General features: G+C 36.7%; 1 long non-coding RNA gene across 3 annotated transcripts in view; it reads right to left on the minus strand.

Moving 5' to 3' along the window:
- The window catches only part of LOC125116214 (uncharacterized), a 74,176-nt gene that overhangs the window by 37,247 nt on the left and 11,537 nt on the right, over positions 1-25,392 (minus strand). For all 3 annotated transcript variants that reach the window (XR_007132281.1, XR_007132282.1, XR_007132280.1), the window contains exons 2-4: positions 11,106-11,242; positions 6,987-7,156; positions 5,623-5,709 (exon numbers count right to left, since the gene is read on the minus strand). This is a non-coding gene — a long non-coding RNA (uncharacterized LOC125116214). The remainder of the gene's footprint in view (positions 1-5,622; positions 5,710-6,986; positions 7,157-11,105; positions 11,243-25,392) is intronic.

Below are 25,392 nucleotides of genomic sequence, written 5' to 3' on the forward strand. Positions count from 1 at the left end.
ACAAGCACAACAAATACCATACAAAATAAACCCAAGGAGGAACACCCTGAGACACATGTTAATAAAACTGACCAAAATTAAAGACAAAGAGAAAATATTGAAAGTAGCTAGGGAAAAGCAACAAATAACCTACAAGGGAATCCCAATAAGGTTATCAGATGATTTCTCAGCAGAAACTCTGCAGGCCAGAAGGGAGTGGCACAATATACTTAAAGTGATGAAAGGAAGAAAACTACAACCAAGAATACTCCACCCAGTAAGCTCTCATTCAGATTTGAAGAAGTTAAAACCTTTACAGACAAGCAAAGGCTAAGAGAATTCAGCAACACCAAATCGGCTTTACAATAAATACTAAAGAAATCTCTCTAGGTGGAAAATAAAAGGCCACAACTGGAAACAAGAAAATAACAAATGAGAAAGCTCAACATTAAAGGTAAATGTATAGTAAAGGCAGGAAATCATCCACACACAAATATGATTCCAAAACGAGCAATCATGAAAAGACAAAGGTACAGATGTAGGGTACTGGAGATGCATTCACAATTAAGAGACCAGAAATTTAAATCAATAATATATATATACATATATTCTCCTATCTATCTATATATATCCTATCAATATATATATATCTCATATATATATATATTCTCCTATCTATCTATATTCTCCTATCAAAACCTCATGGAAACTGCATCCCCAAAATCTATAGTAGATACGCACATAAATACTAAAAATCAACCCAAACACAACTCTAAAGATAGTCATAAAACTGCAAAGGAAGAAAACAAGAAGGGAAGAAAAAAGACCAACCAAAAAAATCCAAAACAGTTAACAAAATAGCAATAATAACATACATATAAATAATTACCTTAAATGTAAATGGATAAATGTTTCAACTGAAAGACACAGACTGGCTGAATGGATACAAAAAAAAAAAAAAAGACTCATATTTTATGCTGTCTGCAAGATACCCACTTCAGTCCTAGGGATACATACAAACTGAAAGTGAAAAGATGGAAGAAGATATTCCATGCAAATAGTAATCAAAAGAAGGCTGGAGTAGCAATAGTCACATCAGACAAAACAGACTTTAAAATAAAAATGGTTATAAGAGTCAAAGAAGGACATTACATAATGATCAAAGGATCAATCCAAAAGGAAAATATAACAATTGTAAATACATATGCACCCAACATAGGAGTATCTCAATATACAAGGTAATGATTAACAGCCTTTAAAGGAGAAATTGACAATAACACAATAATAGTGGGGGACTTTAACACCCATCTTACAGCAAGGGATAGATCATCCAGAAAGAAAATCAACAAGGAAACACAGGCCTTAAATGATGCATTAGACCACATGGATTTAATAGATATTCATAGAATATTCCACCCAAAAGCAGCAGCATACACATTCTTCTCAAGAACACATGAAACATTCTCTAGGACAGATCACATTCTTGGCCAAAATCAAGCCTCCATAAATTTAAGAAAATGGAAATCCTATCAAGCATCTTTTATGACCACAATACTTTTAAGACTAGAAATCAACAAAAAGAAAAAAAAAACTTCAAAAAACACATACATGCCTTGGCAAAACAACATGCTACTAAACAACTAATGGATTACTGAAGAACTCAAAGAGGAAATTAAAAAACACCTAGAGACAAATGACAATGAAGAGCCAATGATCCAAAACCTATGGGATGCAGCAAAAGCAGTTCTAAGAGGGAAGTTTATAGCAATATAAGCCTATCTCAGGAAACAAGAAAAATCTCAAATACACAATCTAACTTTACACCTTAAGCACTTGGATAAAGAAGAACAAACAAAACCCAAAGCTAGCTGAAGGAAAGCAATCATAAAGATCAGAGCAGAAATAGATGAAATTAAAATGCAGAAAACAGTAGAAAATATCAATGAAACTAAACGCTGGTTCTTTGAAAAGGTCAACAAAATTGACTAACCTTTAGTCGGATTCATCAAGGAAAAAAAAAGAGGAATCAAATAAATAAAATTAGAAATGAAAAAAGATAAGGTAGAAAGACATCACAGAAATATAAAGGATCATAAGAGACTACTACAAACAACTCTATGCCAATAAAAAAGACAACCTAGAGAAAGGGACAAATTCTTAGAAAGATACAGTCTGCAAGAATGAATGAGGAAGAAATAAAAAAATGAAGGGACAAATCACAATTGCTGAAAGTGAAACTCTGATTTAAAAACTTCTAACAAACAAAAAATCCAGAACCAGATGGCTTCATAGGTGAATTCTATCAAACATTTATAGTAAACATTTATTCTTCTGAAAGGCTTCCAAAAAATTTCAGAAGGAATAGCCTGATACCAAAACCAGACAAAGATACCACACACACACACACAATTACAACCCAACATCACTGATGAACAGAGATGGAAAAATACTCAACGAAATACTAGCAAACCAAATCCAGAAGTACATTAAAAGGATCATACACCATGATCAAATAGAATTTACCCCAGGGATACAAGGATTTTTCAATATCCACAAATCAGTCAGTGTGATACACCATACTAACAAAGTGAAGAATAAAAACCATATGATTGTCTCAATAGATTCAGAAAAAGCTTTTGGCAAAACCTAATATCCATTTCTTATTTTTTAAAAAAAACCCTCCAGAAAGTGGGCACAGAGAAAAGTTACCTCAACTTAATAAAGGCCATATATGACAAACGCACAGCTAACAGCATTCTCAATGGGGACAAGGTAAAAGAATTACTGCTAAAATCAAGAACAAGACAAGGGTTTCACCCTTGCCCACTTTTATTCAACATAGTTTTGGAAGTCCTAGCCATGGCGATCAAATAATAAAAAGAAATACATATAAAGGAAAACAGAGGCTGAATATTCTGACATAAACCACAGCAATATCTTCTCCGATCCACCTCCTAGAGTAATGAAAATTAAAACAAAAATAAACAAATGGGACCTAATTAAACTTCAAAGTTTTTGCACAGCAAAGGAAACCACAAATAAAATGAAAATACAAGCCACAGAATGGTAGAAAATATTTGCAAATAAAGCAACTGACAAGGGGTCAATCTCCAAAATATACAAATACTTCCTACAGCTCAATATTGAAAAAATAATCCAATCAAAAAAATATGGGCAGAAGATCTAAATAGACATTTCTCCAAAGATGGCATACAGATGGCCAAAAAACACATGAAAAGATTATTCAACATCACTAATTATTAGAGAAATGCAAATCAAAACTACTGTGAGGTACCACCTTACACCAGCCAGAATGGCCATCATCAAAAAATCTACAAATAATAAATGCTGGAGAAGGTGTGGAGAAAAGGGAACCCTCTTCCAATGTTGGTGGGAATGTAAATTGGTGCAACCACTATGGAAATCAGTATGAAAGTTACTCAAAAAATGAAAAACAGAAGTACCATATGATACAGCAATCCCACTCCTGGGCATCTATCCAGGGAAAACCATCATTCAAAAAGATCCATGTATTCCAATGTTTACCGCAGAACCATTTACAATAGCCAAGACATAGAAGCAACCTAAATGCCCCTTGACAGAGAACTGGACAAAGTAGATGTGGTATATATATACAATGGAATATTACTCAGCCATAAAAAGAATGAAATAATGCCATCTGCAGGAACATGAATGGACCTAGAAATCATACTAAGTGAAGTTAGACAGTGAAAAACAAACATCACATATATGTAGAAACTAAAAAAAAGGATACACATGAACTTATTTTCAGAATGGAAACAGACTCACAGACTTTGAAAAACCTATGTTTACCAAAGGGAACAGGTGAGGAGGGAGGGGGGGATGGACTGGGGTTTGGGACTGGCGTATGCACACTGAGTTTCATAGAATGATTGTCCAGTGGGAACTTGCTGTATATCACAGAGAACCCTACTTAATACTTTGTGATAATCTATGTGGAAAAAGAATCAAAGAGAATGGATGTGTGTACATGTATAACTGAATCAATTTGTTCAGTAAAAATTATCATGACCTTGTGATCAACTATACGTCAATAAAGCTTTAAAAAATAACTAGGATAAAATTCAAAATTATTATGTGTGCATGCACATACACACACAGACTCACACACACAGACACCAGCAAAATGTGACTTATACATGAGAGAAAATGGAAAACAATACTAACACTAAAATAACACTGATAATGGAATAAACAGACAAGTATTTTGAAAGATTATTATAGTCAAAGAAAAAATACTCTCCATATTAAATAAAATGTTAATAAATATTATAATCAAAATAAAAATTTTAAAAACCAAATGGAAAATTTAAAATTAAAATTTATATTTGATTAGGTTAATTATTACATGGGTTTTACAGTGGTTTGCATATGACAAAAGAAAGTCTTGGTGAATTGAAAGATAAGTCAATAGACATTTTCCAAGTCTAATGAAAAGAAAAAAATTACAGACCCTTAGGAACCTTTTCAAAAATAACATAAGGTGATTGGAATTGTAAGAAAGAGAAGAGAGAAAGAGCAAAAAACATCTGAGAAAATAATGAAGGAAAAAATCCTCAAATTTAGACAAAGATAAGTAGAATAAATAAGAACAAAACCAAACTTAAAAACATTATAGCTAAAAGTAAGTCAAATATACAGAGAAAAGTTGAATGTAGTCAAAGAAAAAATGGTACATTACCTACAGGGGAATAATAATTCAAATGACTGCTGGCTACTTAGCAAAAACAGTAAGATGAAATATTTAAAATGTTAAAAAGCAAAAAAAAATTAAAACCTGTTAAAAGAGCATTCTATATTCAGACTTCCACTTGTTTTATAAACAAAGTATTACAGGAGCACATCTATACCTACTTCTTTAAGTGGTATCTATGGTTACTTTCATGCTACAATGGCAGAGTTGAAACCATATGTCCACAAAGTCTATATATTTACTATCGGGTCTTTTACAGAAAAGTTTGCCAAACTTTTATAAGTAAAATTTATAACATTAACGGTAGGTTTATAATATATAGAGAGATATTATAAATGTGATAACTGTAGCATAAAGGAAGTAGAGCAGGTTCAATAGCCATATATGACTGCAGTGTTCTTGCATTTCAAACAAAATTTAATGGTATTAATTTTAAGAAGATTGTAAATATGTAACGATGCATATTGTAAACTGTAATCTCAAGAGAAACCTCCCCAAAATAGTTAGGTGCCAATAGGAATTTGCAGATCAAGAGGAAAGCAAGAAAGGAGAAACAGGAATATAAAAGAGGGACAAGAATTCCTGCTGTGGCACAGCAGGTTAAGTATCAGGTGCAATCGCTAGCCTAGAGCAGTGGCTTAAGAATCTGGCATTGCCGCAGCTGAGGTGAATGTAACGACTGTGGCTCAGATTCAGTCCCTCACCCAGGAAATTCCATATGCCACATGTGTGGCCATGAAAGAAAAGAAGAAAGAGAGAGAGGGAGAAAGGGAGAAAGGGAGGAAGGAAGGAAGGAAAGAAGAAAGAAAGGAAGGAAGGGAGTGAGGGAGGGAGGAAGAGAGAAAGAGAGAGAGAAAGGAGGGAAGAAAGAGAAAGAACAAAAAATAATTATTGAAAAACATAATTACTCTGAATTTCCTGATGGCTGAAGGGCTTAAGGATCGGGAGTTGTCACTGCTGTGGCTCAGGTCGCTGGCCCAGGAACATCTGCATGTCTGGGATGTGGCATATATATATATAGAGAGAGAAAGAGCGAGAGAGAGAGTCACAGTTACTCCAGTAAGGGAGGAAGAGTAAAATGTAAATTAAGTGAACAGAAGTGGTCAGGATTTGGGAAAAATTTTGTCTTTTTTTGTTTGTCTTTTTAGGACCGCATATGGAGGTTCCCAGGCTAGGGGTAGAATAGGAGCTGTAGACAAGGGCCCACACCACAGCCACAGCAATGCAGGATCCGAGCCGTTTCTGTGACCTACACTACAGCTCATGGCAATGCCAGATCTTTAACCCACTGAGCGAGGCCAGGGATCAAAACTGCATCCTCATGGATACTAGTCAGCTTCATTTCCACTGAGCCTCAATGGGAACTCCAGAAAAAATTTTTTTAAGATGTATAGAATTGAGTGTGTTCAGATGATAGTGGAAAGGAGCCAGCAGGGTGGGAGAGAATATAGGTTTAAAAAAAAAAGGAGGGCATGATTATTTGAGGAGGATCCCTGCAAAGGGGAGAGGAAAGGGAGCCACAATACAGGCAGAATTATTTTCTTCACAGAAAAGGAAAGCTCTTCTTCCACAACAACAAAATGAAGAGAAATCAAAGGGTGTGGATGTAACTAAACTTGTAAATCTAGTGGAAGGGAGTTGAGGAAGTTCCCCTCCAATCTCAGTTTCTCTGTGGAAGACCAGGTCACTTGGGAAAACATCCACAGTCGAGAACTGAAGGGAAGAATTCAGTGTTGGAAAACATTGTCATGCTTGTAGAGCAAGCTGAGTTAAGTTATGCAGCAAGAATGCTGGGCAAGATTGAGGATACATTTGGGGTTGTGATAATGATACCAACCTGCTTATGTTGCACGGTGTTTTTTCAGAAGGGGTCAGTAGTACAAGAGCAGACAGAAAGGAAGAAGACTGTTGCACTGGACTTTTGATAAGTAAGCAAAACAGATCGTTAGGGAGGTGTGGGTGGGGCAGGCAGGAATACACTGGTTAAATGGTAAGCATCATAAAACATACACTGGAAAATAGGGAGGTAGACAGCAGATTGGACCAACGAAAAGATAGAATGTGGAGCCAGCTACCAATGTACTGAAAATACTTTCTAAGTAGTATTTAATTTATTCAACTGTATCAGCAAACTAGAATGTGGTCAGAGGATGAAATGCCTGAGTTATAACTGTGCAACACCTGTAGACAGTTAGGCAATCTATTATTCCACCATTGTGATAGCTGATAACCTAAGATTATGAAAGAGCAGTATAGATGAAATACCTCTCACCTTGGGAATAAGATAGTCTCTGAATTTAATGTCCTGAGTTGCTTTGTGGGGCAGGTTGGTGGGGACCAGGTCAATATATCTCATGCACCACAGCATCCGTGTAGGGCATGCGGCTCCTGTCCTGCATGCAGGGGGCTCCAGTTTCTGCCAACCACACGTTTAATCTCTTCCTGGCAAGGTAGGAATCAGAATTTATGTCAAGTGATAAAGACCTTTATCTTCTTAATCATGATTACATTGGAAAAACTGTTTGCCCAAGAAAATACATTAGAATTTTTATTAGTATATAACTTTAAACTTAGACACTAAGTTTTTTTGATAGGAAAAACTGTAATTTTGTTGAGTCAATACTTACATTGCAAATGTGTTTGAAAAGAAATATCTTTTGATAAAAATATATTTTCCTGGACTTGGAAGGCTTATCAAGCAATATCTTTTTAGAGAAAGAAGAAAGCTAATTCTTTCCAAATCAAAAGACAACTCTGCATACTGCATCTGTCTTGATGCAAATCAAGGACACTCCACCAGAGCAAGGAGAACAATGACCTCTGCTCTTCAAATCTCTGCTGCTGGTTCGATATCTCATTCTCTTTTAGTACTGTAATCTAATTTGAATTTAATTCATCCAATGACAGGAAGATGTACAACTGGTAGAAGTTGTACACTGGGCAGATGAAGAGTATAATAGTTATCAGGGCTGCTTGCCAATTTCCATCCAGAGTTTCCTTCTGTCCATCATCTGTAACCATACTGTGATCTCTTGGTGCTTCAGCAGGAGAAAGAGTCCATATATCAGGGTGATGCTTGTTGTCTCTGTTCCTGCACTAAACACATCCCATCTGAGGGTGATCAAGTTGTCCATGGTAAATTCAGACTCTTGTGCTTTTCCTAGCAGTGATATGTTAGGATTCCTTGTTAAATAGATAAATTAAAAAACCTTAGAGGTAACTTTAAAAAAATTCAATATAACAGCATTATTTGCTTACTTCATTTAGTGGACAAATTAAGCCAAATATTTGAGTGCTACAGCTGAGGGTTAAGTTAGATGAGTTGTTAAGATTCCTTCAAACAGCTAAAATATAATCAGAGTTAAACTTCCAACAAGTTCTTTCTGGTTCCTCACTTTCTTTCACTCTACACAAATCAGTTCTTCAGTAATTTCTTTATTACTTGATTCTTATCACCACTGCTACTCATGGTCAATTGAAGCTCCTATTATATTTCATCATTTCTAAACTTCATATTCAAGCCTCCAGAACCACCCACCCCAAACTGTATTACTATTCCAAAACTCATTAGTCATTATGCCCACAATTCTTCCTCAATTACAATCAAAATAATCTCTTTGAAAATTCTACACACTAGACCACTGTACCTACCATTCCCTGAACTAATTTTGTCATCTCTGCTAATCTAAGCTGGACTTTACTCAAAACTTACCTCACCTGTTTCCTACTGTCTTTCCAAGGGTAAATTTTTCCAGACTCCTACCCATTCTTATGATCTCTTCATTCATGAAATTTTTTATGAAAGAGAATATGTTATCATTAATCTTGAACATGTGTGTTTCAATCTGTCTCCAAATAAAGAACAAGCTTTAACAGGGTTAATATAAAATCTTTCAAGTCATTTTCAGTGAGAACTTGGAAATATCTCAAGACACAAAAGAGTTTACACAAGAAATTGGTTGCATAAGCAATTAGTATATCTTTAAGGAGAATTTGTTACCAATTTCCCTGAGAATGACAAAGCTATCCCATAAGTCACATCACATCACCCACAAAGATGAAGCAGTAAATCAGGGTCACATTATACCTTTTCCATTTGGATCAGGAAGTAATCAATCAATAAAGTCTTAAGGACCACTGAGGTCCAGGAACTCTTGGTGTTTTTTTACTTTCTCTATAACAAACTTTTTTGCTCAGCAATATTTTTAATACTGTATTATAACTTCCTGGGAGATAATGTATTTAAAAAGTTAAAGCATTGTAGAGCTGAAACAGGAAAGAATCATTCATTAATTCATTCAGTAAACTTTTACAGGCCCATATTGTGTATCAAACACATTGCTATATAACAAGTAGATAAAGATGAAGAAGACATGCTCTTGCACTGGAACACATTTGGGATTTGAAGGAGGGGGAACTGATCAAATGGCCAGAGTTATACAGTATGCACAGGTTAACTAACAACAAATTTTAAAACCATTCAAATTCGTTTCCTAACCAGCACTCTGAAGAAATTCAGGGGCATACCTCTGCTATCCTCATGAGGGTGTTGATGTTCAGAAAGGTTAGTCAACCTGTGTAACACACAAAACTAGTGATAGAGCTTGAACCCAGTGTTCATCCCAATTTACCCTTGACTCATGTCTACAGAATCACCTAAGAAGTATGCAGGAAGCATACCCTTTTCTATACATTCATTTTTATGAAAATATAGTTGACATGCAATGATATACTCATTTCAGATGAGGAAATGGTGGTTTGACATTTACATACATTGCAATTTGGTCACCATGGTAAATCTAGGAACCATCTGCCATCACACACTTTTTGAAATGTTATTGACCCTATTCCTTATATTGTACATTACATCCTCATGACTTATTTATAACTGGAAATCTGTACTTCTTAATCCTCTTCACCTATTTTACCACCCCGCCCATTCCCTCCCTTCTGTTGACTACCAGTTTCTTCTCTGTGTTTATGATTCTCTGTTTTAATTTTTAGATTGCAAATACGAAGTAGAATGTATTGTATATGTCTTTCTTTGCCTGACATTTTTCCCTAAGCATAAAACCTTCTAGGTCTATCCATGTTGTCACAAATAACACAATTTCATTCTTTTACATAGCTGAGTAATGTAACACTATATATGTACACACACACACACACACACCATTTCTTCTTTTTTTTTTTCTTTTTGCCTTTTCTAGGGCCGCACCCATGGCAATATGGAGGTTCCCAGGCTAAAGGTCTAATCAGAGTTGTAGCCGCTGGCCTACACCAGAGCCACAGCAACTCCAGGTCTGAGCGTGTCTGCAACCTGCACCACAGCTCATGGCAACGCCAAATCCTTAACCCACTGAGCAAGGCCAGGGATCGAACCCACAAACTCATGGTTCCTAATTGGATTTGTTAAACACTGAGCCATGACGGGAACTCCCATTTCTTCTTTATCCATTCAGGTACTGATAGACTCTTAGGTTGCTTCCATATCTTGGCTGTTGTACATAATACTGCAATGAATATAAGCTTGCATATACATTTTCAAATTAATTTTTTCATTTTCTTTGGATAAATACCCAGGAGTGGAAGTGCTGTATTGTATGCTAGTTGTGTTTTTAATTTTTGGAGGAAATTTCATACTTTTTTTCCATAGTGGCTGCACCAATTTACAGTCCCACTAACGGTTCATGAGGGTTCCTTTTTTTTCCACATTCTACCCAACACCTGTTATTTGTCTTTTTGATAAAAGCTATCCTGAGAGTAGTGAAATGATATCTCATTATATTTTTAAATAGTTGTTTCCCCAATACAATTTTTTTCTACTGTACAGCATTGTAGTTTTGATTTACATTTCCCTGATGACTAGTGATGCTGAGCATCTTTTCATGTGCTTATTGGCCATCTTTATGTCTTCTTCAGAAAAATGTCTATTTGGGTCCTTTGCCAAATTTTATTTAAGTTATTTGGACTGAGTTATATGTGTTTTTTGTAAATTTTTTATATTAACCCCTTGTCAGTTATTGTGTTTGGAAATATCTTTTTCCCATGCAGTTCAGCAGACTTTTCATTTTGTTGATTGCCTCCTTTGCTATGGAAAAGATTTTAAGTATGATTGGGTTACATTTGCTTATTGTTACTTTTGTTTTCCCTTGCCAAAGGAAACATATGCAAAAAATTATTACCAAGACTGATGTCAATAAGTACACTGCCTGTGTTTTCTCTAGGATTTTTATGGATTCAGGTATTACATTTAAGTACTTAATCCCTTTGGAGTTTATTTTGTATGTGGTGTGAGAAAGCTGTCCAGTATGATTTTTGAAATGTAGCTATCCAGTTTTTGCAACATCCTTTATTGAAGAGGCTATTTTTCCCCCTTATATATTCTTACCTTTATTGTAGATTAATTGTCCATGTAAGTGTGGGTTCATTTCTGGGCTCTATAGTCTGTTCCACTGATTTCTGCCAGTAGCATCTGCTTTCTGCCAGTAACATACTGCTTTGATGACTGTAGCTCTGTAGTATAATCTGAAATGAAGAAGCATGATGCCTCCAGTTTTGTTCTTCCCTCTTAAAGACTGTTTTAGCTATATGGGATCTTCTCTGTTTTAACACAAATTTTAGAATTATTTGTGCTTGTCCCATGGAAACTCTCATTGCTATTTTGATAGGGATTGCACTTAATCTGTATATTCCCAAATAATATGGTCCTTTTAATAATATTAATCTTCGAACTCATGAGCAAGGTATATTTTTTCCATTTGTTTGAATAGTATTCAATTTCTTTCATTAGTGTCTTACAGTTTTCTGAGTATACGTCTTTTACCTCCTTGTTAGATTTATTTCTAGGTTATTTAATTCTTTCGATGTGCTTATAAATAGAACAGTTTCCTTAATAGAGTTTCTCTTTCTGATAGCTTATTATTATAAAGAGTTGGCACACGGCTATAGTGGATCAGGTCCATAGGACTGCCAGCTCCAGGCAGGACCCCCTGCACCCCAGAAAAGCTTGCAACAAGCCTGGCCAAGCTGTGAAAAGATCTCAGACAGTCTGAGTTGGGCTGCCCTGGGGAGGAGTCTCTTGGGTTTTCAGCGGCCCAGCTAGCCTCCCAAGCCCTCAGGGGGTGCCCCACTCCCAAGGAATAGCTGCTGAGCACCACCAGCCCCCTGGAGGAGCCCCTGCAGCCCAGAAAAGCTATAACAAGCTTGGCCAGACTGTGAAAAGATCTGCCTACATTCTCAGGCCATCCTTCTGAGTTGGGCTGCCCTAGGGAAGAGCCTCTTAGGTTCTCAGTGACCCAGATAGCTGCTCCAGCCCCCAGGGGGCACTGCACTCCTGAGGAACAGCTGCCCAACACTGCCAACCCCCTGCAAGAACCCCACAGCCTAAAAACACCAGAGCAAGCTCTACATGACCAAGTGAAATCTGCTACTATCGGGTGTGGACCTCCCAGTCCTGTCTGCCCTCAGGAAGCCCTCCTTTGCTTCAAAGAGACCCTGTTAGCCCCATCAACACTCCAGAAAAGCCACACTGCCTCAAAAAAGACTGACCAACAACGCCAGCCCTCAGGAAATATTCCACAGCAGTGACAAGGCAAACACTGCCCGATCACGGAGAGTACAACTCCCTCAGGAGAAAGAAAACAACAAGCAAGATGAAGAAGCAGAGAAACCACCCCCAGTCAAACCAACAGGAGAACTCACCTAAAACAGTCAACAAGGAAACAGATCTCTGCAGTCTGACAGACCTGGAGTTCAAAACAGAAATAGTGAAAATACTGAAGAAATTAAGAGAAGATATGAACAGTAATGCAGACACCCTCAGAAAGGAACTAGAAAATATAAGGAGGAGCCAAGAAAAACTAAAACATACATTTGCAGAGATGCAAACTGAACTAAGGGCAGTAAAAACCAGAATGAATAATGCAGAAGAACGAATCAGTGATATGGAAGATAGAATAATGGAAATCATGCAATCAGGTCAGCAGACAGAAAACCAAATCAAAAAACAGGAAAGCAATATAAGAGACCTATGGGATAATATAAAGCAGGCCAATCTATGCATAATAGGAATTCCAGAAGGAGTAGAAAAAGATAAGGGAATGGAAAATATATTTGAAGAAATTATCGATGGAAACTTCCCAAATCTAAAGGATACTGGGTTCAAGATATAGGAAGAACAGAGGGCCCCAAACAAATTGAACCCAAATAGACCCACAGCAAGACACATCATAATAAAAATGGCAAAAGTTAGTGATAAAGAGAGGATCCTAAAGGCAGCAAGAGAAAAACAGAATGTTACCTAGGAGAAAACCCCCATAAGATTATCAGCTGATTTCTCTACAGAAACACTACAGGCCAGGAGGGAATGGCAAGAGATATTTAAAGTGCTAAAAGGAAAAAATATGCAACCTAGAATACTCTATCCAGCAAGAATGTCATTTAAAATAGAAGGGGAAATAAAAATTTTTTCCAACAAACAAAAACTTAAAGAATACTGCAACACAAAACCCAGGTTAAAGGGAATATTGAAAGGGCTTCTCTAAACCAAAAAGAAAGGAAGGAAAGGGAAGAAAAAAGAAAAAAAAAGAAAAAGAAGAAGAGGAAGAACTAGGACTGAGGAAACCACCATCAGAGAGCAGTCACTCAAATAAGCCAGCATACAGATTTAATCATGAACATGCTTCAAACAAAATAAAATTAAAAAGAAAAAAATAAAAAAGAGTCATCAAAATCATAAAATGTGGGCAAGGGATGTTAGGAAATAAATAACCCTTTTTGTTTGTTTGTTTGTATGTTTCTCTTCTTAATTTTAATATAGTAATGAAGTGTTTGAACTTACAGGACCATCAGGCTAAAACACACAATTCTGGGAAGGGGTTAGCATACTTAAAAAACAGGGCAACCACAAGCCAAAACCAAATATTGCATTTGCAAAAAATGAAAGAAAAAAAAAAACACTCAAGCAGATAATAACAGGAGACCATCCAACCAAAAAAAAAAAAAAAAAGGAAGGAAGAATGGAGAACCATAGAATCAACTGGAACACGAGCGAGGTTCAAAATGGCAATAAATAATCACCTATCAATTATCACCTTAAATGTCAATGGACTGAATGCCCCAATCAAAAGACACAGAGTGGCTGAGTGGATAAAAAGGCAAAAACCTTCAATATGCTGCCTACAAGAAACTCGCCTCAGGACAAAAGATACATATAGACTGAAAATGAAAGGGTGGGGAAAAATATTTCACGCCAATAGACATGACAGAAAAGCAGGAGTCGCAACACTCATATCAGACAAAATAGACTTTAAAACAAAAGACATAAAGAAAGACAAAGAAGGACACTACTTAAGGATTAAGGGATCCATCCAAGGAGAAGATGTTACTATCGTCAACATATATGCCCCAAATACAGGAGCACCCAGATACATACAACAAATATTAACAGACATAAAGGGAGATATTGATGAGAATACAATCATAGTAGGAGACCTTAATACCCCCCTCACATCAATGGACAGATCCTCTAGACAGAAAACCAATAAAGCAACAGAGATCCTAAAGCAAACAATAGAAAAGTTAGACTTCATTGATATCTTCAGGACACTACATCCAAAAAAAGCAGAATACACATTCTTCTCAAATGCTCATGGAACATTCTCAAGAATTGACCACATATTGGGACACAAAGCGAATCTCAATAAATTTAGGAGCATAGAATTATCTCAAGTATCTTCTCTGACCACAATGCCATGAAATTAGAAACCAACCATGGGAAAAGGAAAGAGAAAAAACCTACTGCATGGAGACTAAACAACATGCTACTAAAAAACCAATGGGTCAATGAGGAAATCAAGAAGGAAATTAAAAACTACCCTGAAACAAATGATAATGAAGACACAACCGCTCAAAATCTATGGGATGCTGCGAAAGCAGTGCTCAGAGGGAAATTTATAGCAATACAGGCCTTTCTCAAAAAAGAAGAAAGATCCCAAATTGACAACTTAACCCTCCACCTAAATGAATTAGAAAAAGAAGAACAAAAAAGTCCTAAAGTCAGCAGAAGGAAGGAAATTATAAAGATCAAAGAAGAAATCAATAAAATAGAGACTCAAAAAACAATAGAGAAAATTAATAAAACCAAGAGCTAGTTCTTTGAAAAGGTGAACAAAATTGACAAACCCCTGGCCAGACTCACTCAAAAGAGGAGAGAAAGAACCCAAAGAACCAAAATTATAAATGAAAAAGGAGAAATCACAACGGATACAGCAGAAATACAAAAAACCATAAGAGAATACTATCAACAACTATACGGCAACAAGTTGGACAATCTGGAAGAAATGGACAATTTTCTAGAATCTTACAGCCTGCCAAAACTGAATCAAGAAGAAACAGACCAACTGAACAGACGGATCACTAGAAACGAAATTGAAGAGGTCATAAAATCACTCCCTACAAATAAAAGTCCAGGACCAGATGGCTTCACAGGTGAATTCTATCAAACATATAAAGAGGAATTGGTGCCCATCCTCCTTAAACTCTTTCAAAAGGTTGAAGAAGAAGGAATACTCCCAAAGACATTCTATGATGCCACCATCACCCTATTCCAAAACCAAGCAGAGATACCACCAAAAAAAAAAAAAAACTATGGCCCAATATCATTGATGAACATAGATGCAAAAGTTCTCAACAACATCTTAGCCAACCAAATCCAACCACATATCAAAAAAATTATACACCATGACCAGGTGGGGTTCATCCCAGGTTCACAAGGATGGTTCAACATATGCAAATCAATCAGCATCATACACCACATTAACAAAAAAAAAGTCAAAAATCATATGATCATCTCAATAGACGCAGAAAGAGCATTTGACAAAGTCCAACATCCATTCATGATCAAGACCCTCGCCAAAGTGGGTATAGAGGGAACATTCCTGAATATAATCAAAGCCATTTGTGATAAACCCACAGCAAATATAATACTCAATGGGGAAAAACAGAAAGCCTTCTCACTCCAATCTGGAACAAGACAGGGATGCCCACTCTCACCACTGCTCTTCAACATCGTTTTGGAAGTCCTAGCCACAGCAATTAGACAAACAAAAGAAATAAAAGGCATCCATATAGGAAGAGAAGAGATAAAACTGTCACTGTATGCAGATGACATGATACTATACGTAGAAAACCCAAAGGACTCAACCCCAAAACTACTTGAACTGATTAATAAATTCAGCAAAGTAGGAGTTCCCGTCGTGGCGCAGTGGTTGACGAATCCGACTAGGAACCATGAGGTTGCAGGTTCGGTCTCTGCCCTTGCTCAGTGGGTTAACGATCCGGCGTTGCCGTGAGCTGTGGTGTAGGTTGCAGACGCAGCTCGGATCCTGCGTTGCTGTGGCTCTGGCGTAGGCCAGTGGCTACAGCTCCGATTTGACCCCTAGCCTGGGGACCTCCATATGCCTCGGGAGCAGCCCAAAGAAATAGAAAAAAAAAATTCAACAAAGTAGCAGGATATAAGATTAACATTCAGAAGTCAGTGGCATTTCTGTATACCAGCAATGAAACATTAGAAAAGGAATACAAAAATACGATACCTTTTAAAATTGCACCTCACAAAATCAAATACCTCAAAATACACCTGACCAAGGAGGTAAAGGACCTATATGCTGAGAACTATAAAACTTTAATCAAAGAAATCAAAGAAGATGTAAAGAAATGGAAAGATAGTCCATATTCCTGGATTGGGAAAGTCAATATTGTAAAAATGGCCATACTACCCAAAGCAATCTACAGATTCAATGCAATCCCTATCAAATGACCCATGACATTTTTCACATTAGTAGAACAAACAATCCAAACATTTATATGGAACCACAAAAGACCCAGAATCGCCAAAGCAATCCTGAGAAACAAAAACCAAGCAGGAGGCATAACTCTCCCAGACTTCAAGAAATACTACAAAGCCACAGTCATCAAAACAGTGTGGTACTGGTATCAAAACAGACAGACAGACCAATGGAACAGAATAGAGAATCCGGAAATAAACCCGGACACCTATGGTCAATTAATCTTTGACAAGGGAGGCAAGAACATCAAATGGGAAAAAGAAAGTCTATTCAGCAAGCATTGCTGGAAAACCCGGACAGCTAAATGCAAAGCAATGAAACTAGAACACACCCTCACACCATGCACAAAAATAAACTCCAAATGGCTGAAAGCCTTAAATATACGACAGGACACCATCAAACTCCTAGAAGAAAACATAGGCAAAACACTCTCTGACATCAACATCATGAATATTTTCTCAGGTCAGTCTCCCAAAGCAATCGAAATTAGAGCAAAAATAAACCCATGGAACCTCATCAAACTGAAAAGCTTTTGCACAGCAAAGGAAACCCAAAAGAAAAGAAAAAGACAACTTACAGAATGGGAGAAAATAGTTTCAAATGATGCAACCGACAAGGGCTTAATCTCTAGAATATATAAACAACTTATACAACCCAAAAGCAAAAAAACCAATCAATCAATGGAAAAATGGGCAAAAGACCTGAATAGATATTTCTCCAAAGAAGATATACAGATGGCCAACAAACACATGAAGAAATGCTCAACATCGCTGATTATAAGAGAAATGCAAATCAAAACTACCATGAGATACCACCTCACACCAGTCAGAATGGCCATCATTAATAAATCCACAAATAACAAGTGCTGGAGGGGGTGTGGAGAAAAGGGAACCCTCCTGCACTGTTGGTGGGAATGTAAACTGGTACAGCCACTATGGAGAACAGTTTGGAGATAGCTTAGAAATCTATACATAGAACTTCCGTATGACCCCACAATCCCACTCTTGGGCATCTATCTGGACAAATCTATACTTAAAAGAGACACATGCACCCGCATGTTCATTGCAGTACTATTCACAATAGCCAGGACATGGAAACAACCCAAATGTCCATCGACAGAAGATTGGATTCGGAAGATGTGCTATATATACCCAATGGAATACTACTCAGCCATAAAAAAGAATAACATAATGCCATTTGCAGCAACATGGATGGAACTAGAGAATCTCATCCTGAGTGAAATGAGCCAGAAAGACAAAGACAGATACCATATGATATCACTTATAACTGGAATCTAATATCCAGCACAAATGAACATCTCCTCAGAAAAGAAAATCATGGACTTGGAGAAGAGACTTGTGGCTGCCTGATGGGAGGGGGAGGGGGAGGGAGTGGGAGGGATCGGGAGCTTGGGCTTATCAGACACAACTTAGAATAGATTTACAAGGAGATCCTGCTGAATAGCATTGAGAACTCTGTCTAGATACTCATGTTGCAACAGAAGAAAGGGTGGGGGAAAAATGTAATTGTAATGTATACATGTAAGGATAACCTGACCCCCTTGCTGTACAGTGGGAAAATAAAAAAAATTATTAAAAAAAAATAAAATAAAATAAAATAGAAGGAAAAATAAGGACTTTCTCCAACAAACAAAAACGGAAAGAGTACAGCAATACTAAACCCATTCTAAAAGAAATACTGAAAGGGATACTCTAAATAAAAAAGTAAGAAGAAATAGGATGGAGGAAATCACAATTGGAAAGTAATCACTTAAATAAGCCAGTATACAGAACTAAAGGGGTGAAAAACCTATTGTAAAAGCAATGACAAACACAGAAACAGCAAAATCATAAACATGAAGATGTTAAAAAGTACATCAAAATCATATGATGTGGGGAAGGAAAGTAAAAAAATCTAGACACTTTTTCTAAAATATGCCTGAGACTACACGACTGCCATGCTAAAGCAAGCAGATATAGGAAGGGACTAACAAACCTGAAAAACAGGGCAACAACAAATCAAAACCAAAGAATACATTCACAGAAAGAAAAAAAAAAAAGAATAGAACACAAGCATAAAATAAAAGGAAATCATTCCACCAAAAAAAAAAAAAAAAGGAAAAAAGAAGAAAAACAGAATCAAGGAAAACAAGGTTTAAAATGATAAGGCAATAATTACATATTTATTTATCAATAATTACCTCTAATGTCAATGGACTGAATGCACTAATCAAAAGACACAGAGTGGCAGAATGGATAAAAAAATAAATAAGAGCCTACACCAGGCTGCCTACTGGAGACTCACCTTAGGCAAAAGAACACATATAAATTGAAAGTGAGGGGATGTAAAAAGATATTTCATGAGAATGGAAAAGACAGGAAAGCAGGAGCTGCAATACTCATATCAAACAAAATAGATTTTAAAACATATGCCATAAAGAAAGATGATGATAAAAAGGATCCATCCAAGTAGAGGATATTACAGTCATCAATACATATGCCCCTAATATAGGAGTACCCAGATACACACAACAAATACTAACTGACATAAAAGGACAAATTGATGGGAATACAAAAATACTAGGAGATGTTAATACCCTACTCACATCAATGGACAGATCCACTAGACAGAAAATCAATAAGGCAACAGAGATCCTAAGTGACACAATACAAAATTTAGACTTAATTGACATTTTTGGGCATTATATCCAAAAAAAATCAGAATATAAATTCTTTCCAAGTGCATATGGAACTTTCTCAAGGATTGTCCACATACTGGGGCACAAAAATAACCTTAACAAATGTAAGAATACAGAAATTATCTCAAGTATCTTCTCTAACTACAATGGCATGAAACTAGAAATCAACCACAGGAAAAGAGAAAAAAACTGACTATATGGAGACTAAACAGCATGCTACTAAAAAACCAGTGGGTCAATGAGGAAATCAAAAGAGAAATTAAAAAATACCTCAAGACAAATGATAATGAAAACACAAACATTCAAAAATCCATGGGATACCACAAAAGCATTTCTTAGAGGGAGGCTCATAGCGATACAGGCTTTCCTCAAAAATAAGAAAAATCTCAAATCAACAACTTAACCTACCACCTAAAAGAATTAGAAAAAGAACAAACAAAACCTAAAGTCAGCAGAAGGAAATAAATCATAAAGATCAGAGAGGAAATGAATCAAAGAGATATTCAAAAAAAACAACAGAAAAAAAAATCCGTGAAACCAAGATCCAGTTTTTGAAAGGATAAACAAAATTGACAAACCTTTGGCCAGACTCACCAAGAAGAGGAGAGAAATAATTCAAACAAAATAAGAAATGAAAAATAAATCTCAATTGATACTGCACAAATACAAAAAACCATTAAGAGAATACTATGAACAATTATATGCCAACAAATTTGACAACCTAGAAGAAACAGACAACTTTCTAGAGACTACAGCCTGCCAAAACTGAATCAAGAAGGAAAAGATCAACTGAACAGAAAATCACTTGAAAAGAAATTAAATATATAATAAAAATACTCCTACAAACAAAAGTCCAGGACCAGATGGCCTCACAGGCGAATTATAACAAACACACAAAGAACTTATACTGACCCTTCCTAAACTTTTCCAAAAGGTTGAAAAAGAAGAAACATTCCCAAAGACAGTCTATGAAGCCACCATTACCCTAACACCAAAACCAGACAAAGATATTACCAGAAAAGAAAATTATAGACCAATATGTTTGATGAATATATATACAACAGTTCTCAACACAATTTTAGCCAACCGAATCCAACAACATATAAAAAAGATCATACTGGAGTTCCCATTGTGGTGCAGTGAAAATGAATCTGACTAGGAACCATGAGGTTGCGGGTTCAATCCCTGGCCTGCTCAGTAGGTTAAGGATCTGGCATTGCCATGAGCTGTGGTGTAGATCGCAGATGTGGCTCAGATCCAGCGTTGCTGTGGCTCTGGGATAGGCCACCAGCTGTAGCTCCGATTGGACCCCTAGCCTGGGAACCTCCATATGCCATGGTTGAGGCCCTAAAAAGACAAAAAACAAAAAAACAAAAAAAAAACATACACCACGACCAAGTGGAATTCATTCTGAGTTCACAGGGATGACTCAACATATGCACATCAATCAGCATCATACATCACATTAACAAAAGTCAAAAACTACACAATCATCTCAATAGATGCAGGAAAAGCATTCGACAAAATCCAACATACATTCATGATAAAAACTCTTACCAAAGTGGGTATAGAGGGAGCATACCTTAACATATAATATCAAATCCATTTATGACAAACCCACAGTCAATATAATACTCAATGGAGAAAAGGTGAAAGCCTTCCCACTAAAATCTGGAGTAAGACAAGGATGCCCACTCTCACGACTTTTATTCAACATAGTATTGAAAGTCCCAGCCACAACAATCAGACAAACAAAAGAAAGAAAAGTTATCCAAATTGGAAGAGAAGAGGTAAGATTGTCACTCTATGCAGATGACATGATAATATATACAGAAAACCCTAAGGACTCAACCCAAGAACTACTTGAACTGATCAACAAATTCAGCAAAGTATCGGGATACAAGATTAACATTCAGAAATCGATCGCATTTCTGTATATTAACAATGAAATATTAGAAAAGGAATACAAAATACTTTTAAACTCATACCCCAAAAATTAAACACCTAGGAATAAACCTGAAAAAAGTGGTGAAAGACATATTCTGAGAACTATAAAGCATTATTCAAGGAAATTAAAGAGGATTCAAAGAAGTAGAAAGATATTCCATGCTCTTGGATTGGAAGAATTAATATTGTTAAAATGGCCATACTACCCAAAGCAATCTACAGATTCAATGCAATCCCTATCAAATTACCCAGGACATTTTTCACAGAACTAGATAAAACAATCCAAAAATTTATATGGAACCATAAAAGACCCAACATTGCCAAAAGAATCCTGAGGGAAAAAAAACCAAGCAGGAAGCATAACTCTCCCAGACTTCAGACAATATTACAAAGCTACAGTAATCAAGAGAGTGTTGTTCTGGTACAAAAACAGACATGCAGATCAATGGGAAAAAAATGGAGAACTCAGAAATAAACCCAGACACTTATGGTCAATTTATCTTCAACAAAGGAGGCAAGAATATAAAATGGGGAAAAAGACAGTCTCTTCAGCCAGTGGTGCTGGGAAAACTGGACAGCTGCATGTAAGTCAATGAAACTAAAACACATCTTCATGCCATGCACAAAAATAAATTCAAAATGGTTTAAAGACTTAAACGTAAGACACCATAAAACTTCTAGAAGAGAACACAGGCAAAATATTCTCTGACATCAAACGTACAAATGTTTCCTTAGGCCAGTCTCCCAAGACAATAGAAATAAAAACAAAAATAAACCAATGGGACCTTATCAAACCTACAAGTTTTTGCACAGCAATGAAAAACCATTTTAAAAACCCTACAAGATGGAGAAAATAGTTACAAATGATGTAACTGACACAGGCTTAATATCCAAAATACACAAACAATTCATACAACTCAACAGAAAAAAAAACCCAATTGAAAAATGGGCAGAAGATCTAAATAGACATTTCTCCAAAGAAGACATAGAGATGGCCAATAGGCCAATGAAAAGATGCTCAACATCACTAATCATTAGAGAAACCCAAATCAAAACTACACTGAGGTACCACCTCACAATGGTCAGAATGGCCATCGTTAGTAAGTCTATAAATAACAAATGCTGGAGAGGGTGCGCAGAAAAAGGAAACTTCCTACACTTTTGGTAGGAATATAAACTGGTATAGCCACTATGGAAAACAGTATGGAGATACCTCAGTAAACTGAATATAGAACTACCATATGATCTAGCAATCCCACTCCTGGGCATATATCCAGATAAAGATTTCAATGAGAGAGATACATGCACCCCTATGTTCACTGCAGCACTATTCATAATAGCCAAGACAGAAACAACCCAAATGTCCATTGACAGATGAATGGATTAAGAAGATGTGGTACATATATACAATGGAATACTATTCAGCCATTAAAAAAGGACAAAATAGGAGTTCCCATCATGGCTCAGCAGTAAGAAACCCAACTAGTATCCATGAAGATGCAAGTTCAATCTCTGGCCTCACTGAGTGGGTTAAGGATCCAGCATTGCCATGAGTTGTGGTGTAGATCACAGACGCAGCTCAGATCCCGCATTGCTGTGGCTGTGGCATAGGCTGGCAGCTACAACTCCGATTAGACCCCTAGCCACAAAACTTCCATGTGCTGAAGTTGTGGCCCTAAAAAAAAAAAAAAAAAATACAAAATAATGCCAATTGCAGCAACATGGATGCAACTAGAGATTCTTATCATACTATGTGAAGTAAGTCAGAGAAAGATAGATACCATTTGATATTACTTATGTGTATAATCTATGGCTCAAATGATCCTGTCTATAAAACAGAAACAGATCATGGACATGGAGAGCAGACTTGTGTTTGCCAGGGGAAGGGAGGAGAGGAGACTGGATGGGGAGTTTGGGGTTGGTTGATGCAAACTATTACATTTAGAATGGATTAGTAATGGAGCACTTGTGACAGAGAATTTCAATATCCTGTACTCTCTTTTTTGCTTCATCTATGCTCTGTCTTCGTTGAGAGTTGGTACTTCCAGGTACTGAGGCTTTCAAGGATTCTGTGCAAGTAATTTGACTTCTTTCCTACTGGTAAACCCCCTCTTGAGCTATTTGAGTTGTAACTTCCTTCACTTTGCTAAATTAGTTACCACTCCTCCATCTGCTCATCTGACTTTCACAAAAAGAAATAACGTTTTTATTGGCAAATCCTTCTAAGTCCTTTCTTAGAAAACAGGCTTGTTTCCAATTCCCTTATTGTCTGTCATTTTAGTGTAGTTTTGAAGGAGCCAGGAAAGTGTATGCAACATTCAGTCTGTCATATTTCACCAAAATTCCCTCAAAGATAAACTTTTATAAATGTTACTTGTAAATTATTAAAATATTTACTCAAACAGACATTCTTATGCTGTGTTTATTTTTTTGGACACTGCTTTCTTGAGTAGTACATTTTCTTTCTTTCTTTCTTTTTTTTTTTTTGGTCTTTTTGTCTTTTTAGGGCCGCACTTGCGGCATATGGAAGTTCCCAGGCTGGGGTGCAATTGGAGCTGTAGCCACAGGCCTACACCACAGTCACAGCAACTCTGGATCCGAGCCACATCTGAGACCTACACCACAGCTTACCGCAATGCCAGATCCTTAACCCACTGAGCGAGGCCAGGGATTGAATCCACGTCCTCATGAATGCTAGTTGGTTTCGTTAACTGCTGAGCTACAATAGGAACTCTGAGTAGTACATTTTCTTTAGTTACATCCCACTCATAGCAATTCCCTTCTCCTGAATGTGACTTTTTAGAGTGCTTCTCAGACTGCAAAAGGAAAAAAAAAATCTGAGACCACTTTACACAAAATTCCAGAACTTATTTCATTCTCCATTGATGAAGAATAGAGTATCCATCTTTCCAGCTCCAATACTAGACACTACCCTGCACATTCTCACTGTGAAAAATGAATTCTGAAAGAATGCACACTGGTCAACAAAGTGGCCACCTCTTAAGAAAAAAAAATTACTGGGAGTTTCCTGGTGGCACATGCTGTGGCATGGGTTCCATCCCTGGCCCAGGACCTTCTACATGCTGCTAATACACCAAAAAAACAAAAAATACTCACACCTCAGACAACTCAAGCTGGATATGGCTGCATCATCGTTCCCACAAAACTGAGATGCTACAAAACAGTTGGGAGAATTATTACATCTCCTACTCTCTACCATGTCCTTGAGTTTTCCCTGTCATTTTCCCTTTTGTGTTATACCCTCTCTCCAGTCCTGCCACTAAATTTGAACAGAAGACAGCCACGGGTACATAAATTTAAATAACTGTGAAACCTTTGTAAGAAAAAGAATTAAGGTAAGGACTATTCATATCTTTCCAACTTCTATAATTGTATTCTAAAATTTCTCCTTCTCAATATCAAACCCATGCTCTTAGGATGTTTCAACAGAAGAAAAAGTTCATATCTCAGGGTGGGATTTATTGTATCTCAGCACTTATATCAGACAAGTCAGATACAATCGTTACCATGTTCTCACTGGTAAATTTTTTAGCACTGATTGTGTTTTCCCTGGGAGTGATTAGATGTGATTATTTGACAAAATAACTGCTCAACATATGGCCCAATGCAGAGAAAACAACAGTCCAAGATCCCCTTGAATACAACCATCTACTCAAGTATATTATGAGATTCAGTGGTTTCTTACACCTGGCCTATCAAAATTAAGCTATCATTAAAATAAAATAGCGTTGCCTTGAATAATGAAATGCTTAAATATAAAATGTAAATATATAAAAAGTATTAGGGAGACAGCCACCAGTAATTCAGATACCCTGTGATAAGGAAGAGGCTTTACAGCATCCATGGCACCCCTCAAAATGTGTAAAAAGAGTAAATGCTGCATACAAGTAAACTTTTCTGGGAAGGTGGCTATACTTTCTGGGAAGATTCCCAGAATGAACTATGACCTCTAAAGGGTTAAGAATCATTCCTTAAGGGTGGAGAAAGTGGACACTGGAAATTTTTTTCTCCCTACAATTCCCCAAACCACATGTTTGACCAAAATCACTGCACCTCATCCAGACCACAAGAAACCAAGGGTTCAGATAAAACGCCACAGAAAACTCTGTGAATTTCACTCCTCCTGACCTCCTAGACTCTACCCACTTGGGGTTCTAAGGTCT

Source organism: Phacochoerus africanus, chromosome 15 (assembly GCF_016906955.1).
Source record: "Phacochoerus africanus isolate WHEZ1 chromosome 15, ROS_Pafr_v1, whole genome shotgun sequence".
Lineage (NCBI taxonomy): Eukaryota > Metazoa > Chordata > Mammalia > Artiodactyla > Suidae > Phacochoerus > Phacochoerus africanus.